We start from the raw sequence: 17,710 nt of genomic DNA on the forward strand, positions 1-17,710 counted from the left end.
TTATTCATTATACAGGAAACTCTCGTTTAAACGGCACCTAAATATCCAGAATTCTTGGCTGCAGGGTGACAATGCCTGGGAATTAAACATACCAGGTTATTTAACGATCAGGAAGGAAGGGGAGGTGGGGTGGCTATGTTAATAAAAGGAAGGAATCACTAATACAGCGAAATGATATTGGGTCAAAAGATCAGGATAATGAAACAGTTTGGGTGGAGGTAAGGAATAATAAGGGGAAAAAAACACTAGTGGGCGTAGTCTATAGGCCTCCGAACAGTTGCAACTCTGTTGGACGGAGTATCAATCAGGAAATAGTTGAGGCTTGTAATAAGGGAACATCTATAATTATGGGGGATTTTAACTATCATATTAATTGGACAAATCAAATTGGGCAGGGCTGCCTTGAGGATGAGTTCATTGAGTGTATTAGGGATGGGTTTCTTGAGCAGTATGTAACTGAACCGACCAGGGGGCAAGCAACCTTAGATCTGGTCCTGTGTAACGAGACAGGATTAATTAAAAATGTCCTAGTAAAGGATCCCCTTGAAATGAGTGACCATAACATGGTTGAATTCCATATTCAATTAGAGGGTGAGAAGGTTGGATCTCAAACAAGCGTGCTAAGCTTGAATAAAGGAGACTATGAAGGTATGAGAGCAGAATTGAGTAGAGTGGATTGGGAAAATAGATTAAAGGGTAAGACGATATATGATCAGTGGTGTACATTTAAGGAGTTATTTTACAACTTCCAAAAAATATATATTCCACTGGAGAAGAAAAGGGTGTAAAAGAAAAGACAGCCATCCGTGGCTAAGTAAAGAAATTAAGGATAGTATTCGACTAAAAACAAGGGCATATAAAGTAGCCAAATCTAGTGGGAGGATAGAGGATTGGGAAAACTTTAAAAGACAGCAAAAAATAACAAAAAGATTGATTAAGAAAGGGAAGATAGATTATGAAAGTAAATTAGCAAAACATATAAAAACAGATAGTAAGAGTTTTTATAGTTATATAAAAAGAAAAAGGGTGGCTAAAGTAAATGTTGGTCCCTTAGAGGATGAGACCAGGAAATTAATGGTGGGAAATATGGAGATGGTAAAAACACTGAATGAATATTTTGTATCAGTCTTTGCACTAGAAGACACTAAGAATATCCCAACACTGGACAAACAGGGGGCTATATGGGAGGGGGGGGGGGGGGGGGGGGGGTGGGGGGAGGAGCTAAACACGATCAAAATCACTAAGGAAGTGGTACTCGGTAAAATAATGGGACTCGAGGCGGATAAATTACCTGGACCTGATGGCTTACATCCTAGGGTCTTGAGGGAAGTGGCGGTAGGGATTGTGGATGCATTGGTAATAATTTTCCAAAACTCCCTGGACTCAGCAAAGGTCCCGGCAGACTGGAAAACTGCTAATGTAACACCCTTATTTAAAAAGGGCAGTAGACAGAAGGCTGGAAACTATAGACCGGTTAGCCTAACATCTGTGGTAGGTAAAATTTTGGAGTCCATTATTAAGGAGACAGTAACAGGACATTTGGATAATCATAATTTAATAGGACAAAGTCAGCATGGTTTTATGAAGGGGAAGTCATGTTTGACAAATTTGCTGGAGTTCTTTTGAGGAAGTAACATATAGGGTGGATAAAGGGGAACCAATGGACGTAGTGTATTTAGACTTCCAAAAGGCATTTGACAAGGTGCCACACAAGATTATTGCTTAAGATAAAAAATCACAGGATTGGGGGTAATATTCTGGCATGGATAGAGGATTGGCTATCTAACAGAAGGCAGAGAGTTGGGATAAATGGTTCATTCTCGGACTGGCAATCAGTAACTAGTGGTGTTCCACAGGGGTCAGTGCTGGGTCCCCAACTCTTTACAATCTATATTAACGATTTGGAGGAGGGGACCGATAGTATCATCTGCAAACTTTGATATGTTACAAAGATGGGAGGGAAAGTAGTGAGTGAGGAGGACATAAAAAACCTGCAAGGGGACATAGACAGGCTAAGTAAGTGGGCAGAGATTTGCAGATGGAATACAATACTGGAAAGTGTGAGGTTATGCACTTTGGCAGGAAAAATCGTAGAGCAAGTTATTATCTTAATGGCAAGAAACTGGAAAGTACTGAAGTACAAAGGGATCTGGGGGTCCTGGTGCACGAAACTCAAAAGGTTAGTATGCAGGTGCAGCAAGTGATTAAGAAGGCCAATGGAATGTTGGCTTTCATTGCTAGGGGGATAGAATATAAAAATAGGGAGGTATTGCTTCAGTTGTACAAGGTATTGGTGAGACCGCACCTGGAATACTGCAGACAGTTTTGGTGTCCATACTTAAGAAAAGACATACTTGCTCTCGAGTCAGTACAAAGAAGGTTCACTCGGTTAATCCCGGGGATGAGGGGATGGACATATGAGGAGAGGTTGAGTAGATTGGGACTCTACTCATTGGAGTTCAGAAGAATGAGAGGCGATCTTATTGAAACATATAAAGATTGTGAAGGGGTTGGATCGGGTGGATGCGGGGAGGATGTTCCCGATGATGGGTGAAACTAGAACTAGGGGGCATAGTCTTAGAATAAGGGGCTGCTCTTTCAAAACTGAGATGAGGAGGAACTACTTCACTCAGAGGGTGGTAGGTCCATGGAATATGCTGCCCCAAAAAGCTGTAGAAGCTACATCATTACATAAATTTAAAACAGAAATAGACAGTTTCCTAGAAGTAAAGGGAATTAAGGGTTATGGGGAGCGGGCAGGAATTTGGACAGGAGTCTAGGTTCGGATCGGTCATGGCCCTGTGGGTAGCGGAGCGGGCTCAGGGGCCGTGTAGCCTGATCCTGCTCCTATTTCGTGCGTCTAATTCTGTTAGATTCAGGAGAGGGTTCTGTGATAGTAGATTGGCGGTTAGGATCAGATCAGCCATGATCTTATTGAATGGCGGAGCAGGCTCGAGGGGCCGATTGGCCTAATCCTGCTCCTATTTCTTATGTTATGTTATATTTATTAACCGGCAAAATTCACACTCAAAACAACACCTCAATAACCAGAAATGTTGCCAAGTCCGAGTCTCCCGCGCTGGCCGAGTTGGTCAGTGGGGGTAGTTCTCCAAACTGCCACTACTCGGCTTCTTGGCGCTGTCGGAAGTCATTAAAGAGAGTTATGATTACCCTCAACTGGCAGTACAGGAAACTTTTGATTAACCGGCCCCTAAATAACCGGAACGCTCTATCCACTGGCAAAATTCAGGAGTCGGTTCAGGTAACTTTTTTTACTTTTAGTTACTTTTTTTTTAACTCTATTTGTTGCTTTGCAAGGGTGTAGCTGAAGCTGTTGCTAAGCTACAGAGACGCTTGCAACTTGTGCCGATTGTTTTGAAGCTGTTGGGTTTGTTGCTTTATACGGAGCTCTGAGCTTCGTATCTTTTACTATAGCGTTCGGTTATCCGGAATTGTTGTAACACGTCGGTCCCATCCGTGCCGGATACCAGAAAGTTTCTTGTACTGTACTTAATCAAGCATCTTCCACCATCCATTTAACCCAACATCCTGTAGGTGAGTACCCAATTACTGTATACTGCACATTTCTTGATTTTTTAAAATTTTTGTTCGTTAAAAATAGCCTCGGTAGATAACCCTCTCAGTCATCCGGAATTTTTAATCAACCGGCAACATCCCGGTCCCGTCAGTGCCGGACACCAAAGAGTTTCCTATAATTGACTCTTCAGTAGTCACTGAACATGCAAATCGGCACAACACTACATTCAAGTATGCTGTAACCCAGCTGGATATTTTATTTTGAATTGGTTAACAGAAATGCTGAAGCGGTCACACGAGACTAAATACTGTAACTTTACAGCTACATGCACAACAATATGCTGAACCAGGATCACTGCTTTCAGAGCCCCAATCATTTGAAACAAAATGGCAAGTAAATCCTCTTAACTCTTCAGTGCAGTACTGAAGGAGTGCTGCATTGTCAGAGGTGCAGCCCTTCCAATGCGACGTTAAACTAGGGCCTTGTCTGCCTCTTTCCATGAATCAGGTGGAACTAAAAAGATCACACGGCACCTTTCGAAGGAAAGAATGGGAGTTCTTCCAAGTGACCTAGCCAACATTCTTCCCTCAACCATCAAAAACAGGCCATTCATCCTGCTTGTTGTTTGCGAAACCTTGCGGAGTAAATTGGCTACAGTCTTTACCCATCGAAGAGTAACTGCACCTCATTTATGGAAAAAAATAATTCAATGAATATGAAGTTGTGTGTGATATCTGGAGGGACACAAGGTACTATATAAACACAAGATGATTCTAACTAAATTGAACTGTTAGTTGGTAACTTTGGCAGTAGCCTATTTTGAAACCAGCAGCCTAAGCAAATTATTAGTAACGGGGACATAAAATGATTGACACCCCTTTAGATAAATATGAATATTCACTGTTCTCATATACTGTGTAACAAATTGACCATTCAATATTTCAGACTACAGCTCCCTCTGTAGCTGAGAGTCAGTAATGCAGCAACATACGCTATGTACTATGCTGCTAAACAAAGTAATAGAACGAACAGAATTTTACTTGCAACATGGATTAATCAATTCCGTAACATATTTGCAGACTCAAATCAACTGTTGATCAACAACTGCTTCAGTTATTATTTTAGTGCAAACCAAGTTTTCCTCCCAATGTGTCACAAAAAATTATGCAACCACATAAAAATTAATTGCAAAGGACTGAAACACTTGTGTTCCCCTGCACCTCATCACAGTGGTTAAGAAGTTTCCTTGAATCCCCATAGAGTTCCTACATCTCAACTACACCACACCATTAAAGGAGATGTCAAGCAGAGTCTATCGTTTCCAACAGTCACCCAAACAACATTTTCTGACTCTGGAACACTTCCCACTTGCACCTTCACCTTCACCTTCCTTCCCTCCGCCGCCAAAAATCTAATCCATAACTAAATCACCTCAAGATTAATTTTGTGAATACTCTCTTTGCCATCCTCTCCACTGCCTACCAAACTCTAGTGGCTCTCTGTACTCCAGTATATCAACTTCACAGCCCTTGTTTTCAGGTCCCTCCAAGATCCCGCTCTACATTACCTGAGCGATCTTCTCCAACCATATACCCTAGCCCACATTTTCCACTGCTATTGCTCTGCATTACTACTTGTCGCTAATGTGCCCTCTAATTTTTTTGTGCTTTAACTAGCTGCGCGGCCCATTCAAATTCTTTGAAACACCCTCCCTGATTATTTCTTTGCCTTCTTTTCAATGTCTCCCTCCAACAGTACTTACATTTTCTTCCCACCTACCCCCATCTCCTACTCGATATACTCCTGTCCCTCGTGTAAAGCTGAGACACTCTACTATGTCATGGCCACTTTATAAATGTTATTTGAGGTTGAGGAAGGGAAATACACAAATTCCGTCACTCATGAGCCTTCCAGTGCCCAGCTACAGTGCTTCAGAGACCTGGAAGCAGATCCCGAGCCCATTTTCTTAACCAGGAAAAGAACAGAAAATAAAGGAGGAGAAAATATTGAAAACAATTGGGGATAAACTAAAACATGTATTATTTGTAATTGTTGTGTATGTCCCTTTTAAGGGAATAACTGGTCTCAGACTGCAGTACCGGCAGTGACCACCCCTGTATAAAAGGCCCTAGCAGGCTTCTGTAGTTTCAGTTTCCAGGTTGTCTCCATTCAGTAAAGACTTGTTATAATCAACTCCTGCAGTCCGTGTCTCAATTATACACGGACATAATACTGGCGACGAGTAAGAAACGAACTTACCTGCAACTCGGCAGCATCTCAGACGACGTTACTGAAGGTCGAAGCCAGAAGAAGAAAAAAAAATAATCCAAAGGAACTCGAGAAACGGGCGTCGACCGTGGGCACCCGCCCTCCAAACCAACGAATTGAAAAGTTGCAGGAGAGACTGTCGAGAGCCAGGCTTGGTCCTCCAGTCTGTGGTTTCCCAGCTAATCGGGCTGGTGGCAGGTAGTGCACTGATCCTTCCTGGGCTGCGGCGGGCTAGAGCTCGATCGGGTGGCTCTGCAACGGGGCCGGGCAGCGAGTCGGGAAGCAAAGAGAGAGGGTGGAGCACAGAGGGCGCGGCCAGTGCTTCGAAGCTGGGCAGCGTTCGGACCTAAGAGGGAGGGAAGTGTCCCAGAGGGTCCGCTCCACGACGGGAACGGTTCTTCAATTAACGGAGCAAATATTGAAGCGCGATAGAAAAATAAAAATACCGCGGAGAGCAGCGTTGGCAGCAGCGATCGGGGAGGCGCGAAGACCATAGAAGACTGGACCACGTACGTGGAAAGAGTCGAGGTATATTGCGAGGCAAACGAAATAGCCGATGAGAAAAAGGCATCGGTATTGCTAAATTTAATGGGCGCAAGAACGTACGGCCTATTGCGGGACCGGATTACTCCAGCCAAACCGAAGGCGAAGAGTTTTAACGAAATTGTTGCTATCCTACAGGAACACCTAAATCCTACACCGCTGCTGATAGCAGAAAGATTTAAATTCCACAGGAGAAATCAGCATAAAAATGAGAGCAATGCTGATTACCTTATGGAACTACGCAAGCTATCAAAGCACTGCCAGTTCGGAGCAGGACTGGCAGATACCTTACGGGACAAATTTGTCTGTGGACTCCTGAGTGAAGGAACCCAGAAGAGGTTACTCTCAGAGAAAGAGCGGACGCTAGATTAGGCTTTCAGCGTGGCAGTATCGTACGAAGCAGCAGCAAGGGGAGCTGCGGAAATACAACAAAAGCCACAGGAATACGGCACCCACGAAATGACACGGGGATTTGCAAAATGTTATCGCTGCGGCAGAACAAACCATGACCAGAAGGACTGCTGGTCCAAGGACAAAATATGCAGGCAATGTGGAAAGATGGGACACATTGCACGAGTTTGCAGGTCTGGGAAGAAGACCAACGACAACAAAAAGGCTACTAAGGAACCGTACAGGAAAGTACAAAAGATGACGGACAGTAGTTCCGAAGACCAGATGAGCGATAGTGAATCCGGGAACAAGAGACTAAGCTGTCTCAAACTTCACAACGTAATCGCAAAAGAGGATCACCAAACCATTTGGGTCACCCTCACGATAGCAGGGTCCCAAGTCAAAATGGAATTGGATACAGGATCAGCTCTAACCATCATGAATCGACGAGACTACGAGCGGCTATTCTCACACATACCCTTGAGAGAGACATCCATTGTCTTGAGGACGTATACGGGGCAAAAAGTATACCCCAGAGGAAAAATAAGGGTGCCTGTCGAATACAACGGCAAGAAAATACGGAAATTGTATCTCTACATTCTGCAAGATGGTGGCCCACCGTTATTGGGACGTGAATGGATCAGAAAGATAAGTTTAGACTGGCACTCCATTCAGGCACTGACGGTGGCTGGTAAAAAGGATGACGACGTCACTCCTGGACGATTGTCAACAATCTTAGCTGACGCCAAAGAGGTATTTCAACAAGAACTGGGCACGCTTAAAGGCGTAACCGCCTCGACAAAAAGAGAATGCAATTCCCAAGTTTTTCAATGCAAGACCGGTACCATATGCAATTCGCCCAGCCGTCGAGGCAGAGCTGGAGAATCTAGGCGTGTTATCTAAGGTAGACTGGAGCGAGTGGGCGACACCCATCGTTCCGGTCATGAAGAAAACGTTAAACAATAAGTCTGAGGAGCCAAGGAAGGCTCGCATCTGTGGGGACTTCAAGGTGACAGTGAACCCAGTCCTTCACACAGTACAATATCCTTTTCCAAGGATAGAAGATATCTTCGCCTCACTATCTGGAGGGAAGCGTTTTACAAAAATTGACCTAGCACAAGCATATTTGCAGATGGAGGTTGAAGAATCCTCTAGGAAGTATCTCACGATAAACACTCACAAAGGTCTTTACCAGTATAATCAACTGGTATTCGGAGTAGCATCAGCTCCGGCGATATAGCAAAGAGCGATGGAACAAGTCCTGCAAGGGATTCCGGGGACTCAGTTACTTGGACGACATCCTAGTGACAGGTGAAGATGACAGTGAACACCTTGCCAACCTAGAGCAGGCGCTCACTAGACTACGTGAACATGGGCTACGAGCCAATCGCCCCAAGTGCGAGTTTTTTAAGAAACGGATATCGTATTGTGGCCACGTGATTGATGAAGAGGGGTTGCATAAGTCCCCTGACAAAATTGAAGCGGTAGTTAAGGCTCCAGCGCCTGAAAATGTGTCGCAACTGAGGTCATTCCTCGGATTGGTGAATTACTACCATAAGTTTTTGCCGAATTTGTCCACAATTCTGCATCCACTGAACGCCCTACTACGAACGGGAGTAGCATGGAAATGGAGCGATGAATGTAAGCGGGCCTTTCACAAGAGTAAGGACCTAATCACTTCAAGAGAAGTATTGGCTCACTACAACCCATCACTACCGATAAAACTGGCGTGTGATGCGTCTCCCTACGGCGTTGGGGCGGTACTGTCACATAAATTCCTTGATGGTTCAGAGAGGCCAATAGCTTTTGCGTCACGCTCGTTAACTTCAGCCGAGCGTAACTACGCCCAGATTGACAGGGGCGCCCTCAGCCTGGTGTGTGGGGGGTGAAGAAGTTCAATCACTACCTGCATAGTCAGAAATTTACTCTACTAACTGATCATCAACCTCTCGTCTCCATTTTCAACCCTCAGAAGGGCGTACCGATAATGACGGCACAACGGCTACAGAGGTGGTCCCTTTTCCTAGGGGCACACCAATATGACATCGAGTACAAAGGAACTAAACAGCATGGGAATGCTGATGGGTTGTCGCGCCTACCGTTGCCGACGGTGGAAGGAGAACTGGCAGTGGATCCAGTGGAGTTATTCCACTCGACTATAGTCGAATGTCTCCCTGTGACGAATGCAAACATAGAAAAGGAAACACGAAATGACCCGACACTCTCCTGGGTCTATGATTTAACGGTGAAGGGATGGCCAGCACATGGCGAACCACTGCTGCCAGCATTCTCGCCAAGAAGAGAACAGCTGTCAGCGTGCAGAGGAACCTTGATGTGTGGATCCAGAGTAGTAATTCCACCCAAATTGAAGGATAGTGTGCTCAATGAGCTTCATGAGGGTCATCTGGGAGGGGTAAAAATGAAGAACTTAGCCAGAGCGTTTGTGTGGTGACCGGGAATCGATAGAGAAATCGAAGAGATGACCAAGAGCTGTGCAGAATGCCAAAGGTCCAAAACGCCCCACCACAAGCCCCTCTACATCCATGGGAGTGGTCCTCATCTCCATGGCAAAGGGTGCACATTGATTGTGCTGGTCCCTTTATGGGCTCGATGTTTTTAATTGCGGTGGATGCACATTCAAAGTGGCCAGAGGTAATAAAAATGTCCTCAACCACCACAGAAAAAACTATCACAGTCTTACGAACCATATTCGCCAGGAATGGGCTGCCTGAACAGATTTGCTCTGACAATGGACCACAGTTTGTGTCTGAAGAGTTCCGGAGGTTCTTAAAGAACAATGGTGTTAAGCATTACACATCCGCCCCATATCATCCAGCCACTAATGGATTGGCCGAGAGGTTTGTTCAAACATTCAAGGCGGCTATCAAGGCAATGTGTAATGAAGATATACCCCTACAACACAAGGTGGACAACTTCTTGTTTGCCTACCGGAATGCGACACATGCGGTTACCAACCAAACTCCAGCCATGATGTTCTTCAATCGAAGACTACGATGCCACTTGGATTTGGTTAAGCCAAACATCAGAAGAGATGTGGAGAACAGGCAGTTTCAGAATATGAATGAAAGGCCGACCAGGAGTTTTAAGATAGGTCAACCAGTTTTGGCCCGGGACTACCGCACAGAGAAATGGCAGCCAGGAACGATCTGTACACGGCAAGGACCTCTAATGTATACCGTGGACGTTGGAGAGAGCATTGTAAGACGCCATGCTGACCAGATTCTAGAATCACTGGAAAACGTCAACTCCACACCACGATCTGATACACCTGGCGATGAAACCGAAGTACCAATTGCATCTACCGCAGAATCGGTGATATTGGAAGCAGACGAACCAAACAACGACATTGATCCCGACTCAACCTTGCCAGAAGAACCTGATACCCCAAAGGGGCGTTATCCAGACAGAATCAGGAAGCCTCCTCAAAGACTGAACTTATAATTGCTTAATTTCAACCAATGTATCTAGCAACCGTAGTTGTAACTGTAATTAGTTATTATTTAGTTGTTAAATGAATGTTATGTACTGTTTATCTAAAAGGGGAGGAATTGTTGTGTATGTCCCTTTTAAGGGAATAACTGGTCTCAGACTGCAGTACCGGCAGTGACCACCCCTGTATAAAAGGCCCTAGCAGGCTTCTGTAGTTTCAGTTTCCAGGTTGTCTCCATTCAGTAAAGACTTGTTATAATCAACTCCTGCAGTCCGTGTCTCAATTATACACGGACATAATAGTAATCTTTAACAAAATTGAAGACATCATCTAGAGAATTGTCTGGAAAAAAAACCCCAAACATCCTGAGGGAGCTGACTCGGTTCAATAACCCAAGGTGCTTCACTTTGCTTTTGTATATCCAACTGCGCCTCACAGAAGAGCTCTAACTGTCAGAAAGCCAGTCCTCGCAACATTAGCACTTATTTTTAAAGTGTAAATACAAAAATTTCAGCGAGTCAGGAACAAATGTAAAAGTTATTAATTCTATTGCTTTTTAATTTGCTTACCATTTTGTTTTGAAGTCATTAATTTAAAATTGACTTTTATTTTTCTTAGTTATACTTTGCTCCCATTAGTCTTTCTGCTTATTCCCTTCCCACCCCAAAACATTTCCACAGTGCTGTGCCAAATGGTACTTTACTAGAGTCCTTACAAGAGCCCTGTGAACTAAAGTTCCACATTTTAAAAAAGTGAAATTTTATTTGACCAGGGAGAACCTCTAATCGCTAACAGTTCTGATGAAGGGTCCCAGACCTGAAACGTTAACACGGTTTCTCTCTCCACAGATGCTGCCTGACCTGCTGAGTATATCCAGCATTTTCTGTTTTTATTTCAGATTTCCAGCATCTGCAATATTTTGCTTTTGTATTAATGTGACATTAAATAAATTTAAAACAGAGATAGACAGTTTCCTAGCTGATAAGGGAATTAGGGGTTACGGGGAGCAGGCAGGGGAGTGGACACGAGTCTAGGTTCAGATCAGCCATGATCCTATTGAATGGGGGAGCAGGCCCGAGGGGCCGTATGGCCTACTCCTGCTCCTACTTCTTATGTTCTTAGTTCTCTTTATTGGTCTCTATTAAAAATGGTAGATTACCTTGGCGCACTATTCTGTCAATTGAATAGACCCATTCTACCACCAGATCAGTTTGACAACCATTGAGTTATAATTGAAGATGAAAAGTACAGTCCAAAAATATATTTCAATAAGCAGTCGTGAAGTTAGTTCACATTTCTAGCTCTTTAACAGAACATAACATGGCTGAAATGATGTTTCACCCATTTTGGTGATGGGACCTGTGGTCTTTACTTTTAAAATCTTCCCGCTCACTAAATTCAAGTACACATCGTTTAAAATTTGTTTCAGTTGCAAGATGGAACTCAAAAGTATAAGAATATAATGTACTGAACTGCTATGATATAGAGCTATGATCTGTAAGAAGCCTTGGCAAATGATTCTTAACTTATTTTTTATCAGGAGGAGCAATGAGACAGTTTATACTTGAATGATTTGAAACCGGTAATAAGCTCAACCAAACCTTTTTGTAGTCAGCGGATATGATTATGCATACCTTTAGGCAAATTTGCATACATACATGGAGTTTACTAGCAGTGGGTATGGAAAATTGTGGTGCAGGTGAAATACTGACAATTAAAGGGAAATGTCAGAATAGGGATGGCAAAAATCCTTACCGCCCCTTCGAAGATATTTCAACCCATCAAAAGCCTTTGCTAAACCTGAAGGTAGAGGGGTCAAAAGTGACAGACAAAACCAAAGTGAAAGGAACCCTATAGTGCAAGTAGAAGTCTGCAGGCAAGTGACAGATGGCTGCTGAAGCAGAGGTGATGCTGCATGAGGTTAATGTGAAAAGGTGGCCAGCCTTGCCACTCCAAAGCATCATTACAGGTCAGCATTGCAAGAGGTGGATGCAGGTTTCAGGTCACAGCTGACCAGTTTTGTCACTGACTGTGCCATCTCTATGCTGCATGCCAGCTGTTAGGTGTCCTTACACCAGATGGCACAGCTCTGCATCGGGCTGTCTGGTGAGCCAGACCAGCAAGGACAGTAACCCACAGTCACTACCAGGTAGGTATGACAAGACCTGCACACGTGATTGGTGTCATCTTGGCAGGTATGGCCAATCAGGGAATGCTGGCTTTTGTCATGTAGCATGGCTTCTTTTGTGCAGTACTACAAATCATGGCAAACTGTGATGGGGAGCTATCTGCTATCCCAGCTTCCTTTTGGAATAGGATGCTCTCCAGGCATTAATATCTGTCAAAGAGAAATATGTGCACCTCTGTCTGTAGATGTGCTAGTACCAGCGGGTGAATATAAAGCATCTCTGGTACAGCCTCACCTGCTTGGGATTCCCCTCCCCCCTCCCCCTCCCCCATTATTCCTCCTTCTCTTCCTCCAAAAAATCAGATAGGGGATTCCCTGTTGGGAAACCCATTGGTGGCAGTAATGGTGCTGGTAGCAAAAAGACAGCGCAATTTGCACAAAGGCTCAGGAAAATCCAAGTGCCAGAAGAATAAAACAAAAAAAGTCAATGACTGACTGAAAAACAGTTGACACAACAATACCCTTTGTTAACTTCTGCATATTTAACAATATCTAGCACCCAAGACACTCAGCTTATATGGATGTAATTATGAATGAACATCTTCCACATATGAAGGTCGGGACACTTTTTTACATATTTTAATAAAGATCTTGCCTGTTCCAGGAAGACACTTCCTGCCCCTGGTGCTTTGCGTGTGGAAAATAAGCATGTGAAGGAGGAAATCTGGAATTGGATGTTTAGCTTGCTAATGAGTCATGCTACAATAGTTTAAACTAACTCCACCATATGATGAAAATTTCATGTGTACACATTTTCCGTTCTGCCCTCCTCCATTTTCTGTTGCACGCTTCTTTTGTAGTATGCTGTGAAGGAGGGTCAAACAGCATCTTAATGGGGTGCCAAGGCATTTTCAACTTAATTCAGTTGATGGTACACCTCATGGGGGCCAGTGAAGTGATGTGTATTGCAACATCGACATATCACCAGTGTAAAAACTGCAGCTTTCATTCTTAATTCCACCAAATTCACCATTTCATGGAACTATTTGGAGAAGGTGGTTAGCTGTTTTCCCTATTGGGGAGAAGGGAGAGGGAGAAAAAGGATCCTTGACAAGATTGGAAAATCAATTAAGTGCTCTTCCCAAGTGGATTGACATGACCTTAGACTGACCCATTAAGAACATAGGAACATGTTCGAAGGCCAAACTGGGTGACTTTGCAAAGTTGAAAAGTCTGCTAAAGTAAATCAAAACTTCAAGTCTACGCTTTCACACAACTTTGCAAAAAGATTACAAATCCTGAACAGTTTGGACTAGCAGTTCATTGCTCAGAATTTGACATTTGGGATACTGATGACTAAATAAAATGGAGTAATCAGAAAGAAGAATTGCTTTTTAAATACAGCATCGCAGCTTAAAATCAGCAGCAGCAGCCAGTCCAGTGGGACAGTCGTTATTTTCATATCACAAGAGTGCAAATAGGAGTGGAGCATGGCAACATCATTAGCTGATAATACCACTCTGTGCCTCCACTGCTACATTTACATAGCAATTCTCCCTCCCGATTTTTGACACTAAGTTTAAGTGGGAAATTATGAACATGAAATTTCTCACTGTCTGTCATTCAGCCAGTTTTACTCCTTTGTCTATAGACAAATGAACCAATTCTGATTTGTAACTCTTGCTTGCCATCCAGTGACTGTTGCTGGAAAATGCATGAGTATATGTCAGTTGATAACAAACTTCCTCAGCTGTGATGCCCCATGGTCAAATTGTCTGTTGACACTCAAATAATGGACACTTGGGTGAGGCATTAGAAGGCACTCAGCAATCGTGGATCTGGATTTCAGCAGTTTTGTGAATGAGGGAGAGAGAGAAAACGTGGAAGATAAATGAAACATAAACAAAGATTAAACTGAATATATTTAACATATTGGACATTCCTCCTTTCAAAGGAGGAAGAAAATTGTTACAATTAAGTTTCTCAAACAATTGCAAATATCCATGGATCTGTAAAGGATCTGTAGTACATTGGAACTTCAAGAGTATTTAACAAGCCAAACTGGCAAAGTAGCTAGGGTTTTTTAAAATTAAAAATGCTATTCATCATCAATCCCCAAATATAACTGTAGGAATAGAAACTACTGAAAGTGATGTTCAAATAATAAATACAACCACAACCAGCAATTTATAAGATAATTGTATTTGAAACTGTAATTCAGGAAGCCCACTGAGATGCATTGTGCAGTAATGTTTTTACTTCTGCAAGTCGTTAGCATTGTACACTACATGAAACTGTTCCGAGATGTGTGTTATCTGTGCAAAGCTGTAATGGTAGAATCTTACTGCACATCTCTCTCCATTTTCCAGGTGTACATCAAAAACACCCTGTCCCTAAAGATGGAAGACTACAAACTATGATTAATACACAGAAGCTACTACAGTCCCTGCATCAGTAATAGGATAGATCTCAATATCACAGATAATCAATGATGCGTCAGCGGTCTCCCATCCATTCATCGGTCTACGATGACAAAACAAAAATGGAATACACCAAGAAATCACTGTTCTATGTGTAACACAGAATTGCAAACTGCCATCTGCTGTTCAGCAACAACAAATACAGGAAACTCTCGATTTACCGGCACCTAAATAACCGGAAATCTCGGTTAACCGGCAAAATTCAGGAGTAGGTTCAGGTAAGTTTTATTTCATATTACTTGCCTTCCTCGATCTGTTGCTGTGCAATCGGGTGTGGCTGCAGCTGTTGCTAAGCTACAGAGACGCTAGGAACTTATGGCCATTGTTCTGCACCTGTTGCTAAGCAACAGGGTTTATTGCTTTATACGGAGCTCTCAGCTCTCCGTATCTTTTAACTATAGCTCTCGGTTATCCGGAATTTTTGATGAACTGGCACCACGCCGGTCCCGTTGGTGCCGGATAAAAGAGAGTTTCCTGTACTGAGGTTGAGACATCAATTTGTGACAGCTCGGGCATTCTTACACTGGTAATTGCTTATGTCAAATTCTGGACAATGGACATCTATGAGCCAACTCCTACATTCTAGTAATCATAGACCCAGAAAAACAATGTCTAAAATTTTGACACAGGGATAAGAATGTGCACGGGCACTAGTGCCCTAGAATCTGAACTAAACAAGCTCCCTTGTAAAAGTAGCTTCAGCTCCTTGATCTACTGACTTGTAACATGCTGCAGGATGACAGAACCAGTGGGACCAACTTATGTGGTAACCAATGCAGCAACACAATTTCCACAAAAAAAAGTACATTCCTGGACAAAGCAAGCCACTGTTTTGGGGGAAGGAGGGGGACAATGAGCAAAGAAAGCAAGGCAAGTCTCTACCACAAGGAAGGGGGAAAAATGATAACCATCATATACATCACTCTAGTCGCTAATTATATTTAAAATTCAGTTAGAAGCACAGTAAGATGATGAAAGGCAATAAAATTAATTCATCGCACTGGCATCCCCTGTTGCAAGGAGAAACATTAGTACAACAAAGTTGAATTGATATTGTAGAAGATAGTAAGCTGTAATGCACTAGTGTTTTGTATTTGTACAAAGCCCAAAGTGCCAGTCATTATTTGTGCGATTCTTATTCATCACGTAATGATACCCAGGTGTATTCTTATTTATAGCATTGGAATTCTGAGAGATCATTATCCCTTGTAAACATTGTGGCTCTGGCATCCATTTACTGTAAACACCTCCAGTAATGCTGCAGCCCTCTTCCTAAAAAATACTGCAAATCATTTCCTGTCTCGCAAAAAGGAGTTGTTTTTCTCCCGAGATAATATGCAACTATAGTTCAAGCTAATAGTACGGTGATTGGGCAGACAAATGAAATTTAATGCAGAGAAGTGTGATGAGATACATTTTCAGAGGGAGGAGAGAAAATATACACACTAAATGATAAACCTTTGAAGCAAGTAGAAAAGCAGAGAGACTTAGCGGTTCAGAGACACAGATCTTTAAAAGTTGGGGGACAAATTGATCAAACTTAAAAAAAGATATGGGATTCTATATAATAATAATTCAACTTTGTCATTGTACAATGCACAAGTACATGAACAACGAAATGTGATCTTGCAAGCTCCCATGAGTCCAGTACAAATAACATTAACATTAAACGTAAATAGCACCATCCTGGGAGAAGCAAAGCCGCTGCATCTGTGCGCGCCGCCATTCCATTTCCACCATTCCTCCTGTCCGACAATCTTCAGCCCAACGCCCGGGCCTGCTCACCAGCCGCCCCTCCCGGGGCTCCTTCCGTGACCTTCTCACCAACCGCCCCTCCTCGGGGCTCCTTCCGTGACCTTCTGCACCTGGTCTTCCCTAATGGTCACCCCTCCAGGTACTAACCAGGCCTGGCTCTGCTTAGCTTCCAAGCCTTGCCAGTGACCCTGTCCCTAGTCCCAGGAACAGGGCATAAAATAAGAGCATAAGATAAGAATAAGAGCATAAAATACAAAAGCAAGGTAGTTATGCTAAACCTATGCAAATCATTGGTTAGGGCACTTCGAATACTGCGCCCAGTTTTGGGTTCCTAATTTTTTTTTTTTTTTTTTTAAGTATTTGTTCCTGGGATGTGGGCATCGCTGGCAAGGTCAACATTTATTGCCCATCCCTAGTTGCCCTTGAGAAGGTGGTGGTGAGCCGCCGCCTTGAACCGCTGCAGTCCGTGTGGTGAACGTACTCCCGCAGTGCTGTTAAGGAGGGAGTTCCAGGATTTCAGTCCAGCGACGATGAAGGAACAGCGATATATTTCCAAGTCAGAATGGCGTGTAGCTTGGAGAGGAACTTGCAGGTGATGGTGTTCCCATGCGCCTACTGCCCTTGTCCTTCTAGGCAGTAGGGGGTTGTGGGTTTGGGAGGTGCTGCCGAAGAAGCCTTGGTGAGTTGCTGCAGTGCATCTTGTAGATGGTACACACTGCAGCCACGGTACACCGGTGATGGAGGGAGTGAATGTTTAAGATGGTGGATGGAGTGCCAATCAAGTGGAGTTGAGGTCAAAGATCAGCCATGATCTTACTGAATGGCAGAGCAGGCTCCAGGGATGTATGGCCTACTCTTGCTACATCAGCGCCAACCTGTATGGCTGCTGTTTTACGAGCTCCTCCCCAACTGGTATTTTAATGTTGTATTTAATTTATTTATTTGTATTTAATATTGTATTTTTTATTTATTATTACTGTCTTTCTATTAGTATTTTTATCATTGTTATGCCATATTTATTCCAATGTTGGGAGGACTTGTAAAAATCAACATTTCATTGTGCAGTACACACGTCTGCTGCATATATGACAAATAAAATTGAATTGAATTGAATTCTTATTTTCTCTCTGCCATTTTTCACCCAATCATGCACATTT

General features: G+C 43.2%; 1 protein-coding gene across 2 annotated transcripts in view; it reads right to left on the bottom strand.

The window, feature by feature from the left end:
- The window catches only part of xpo4 (exportin 4), a 164,442-nt gene that overhangs the window by 98,216 nt on the left and 48,516 nt on the right, over positions 1 to 17,710 (bottom strand). The gene's annotated exons all lie outside the window — the stretch shown is intronic.

Source organism: Somniosus microcephalus, chromosome 10 (assembly GCF_052327205.1).
Source record: "Somniosus microcephalus isolate GS21.2 chromosome 10, FLI_Smic_1.0, whole genome shotgun sequence".
NCBI classification, from domain to species: Eukaryota; Metazoa; Chordata; class Chondrichthyes; order Squaliformes; family Somniosidae; genus Somniosus; species Somniosus microcephalus.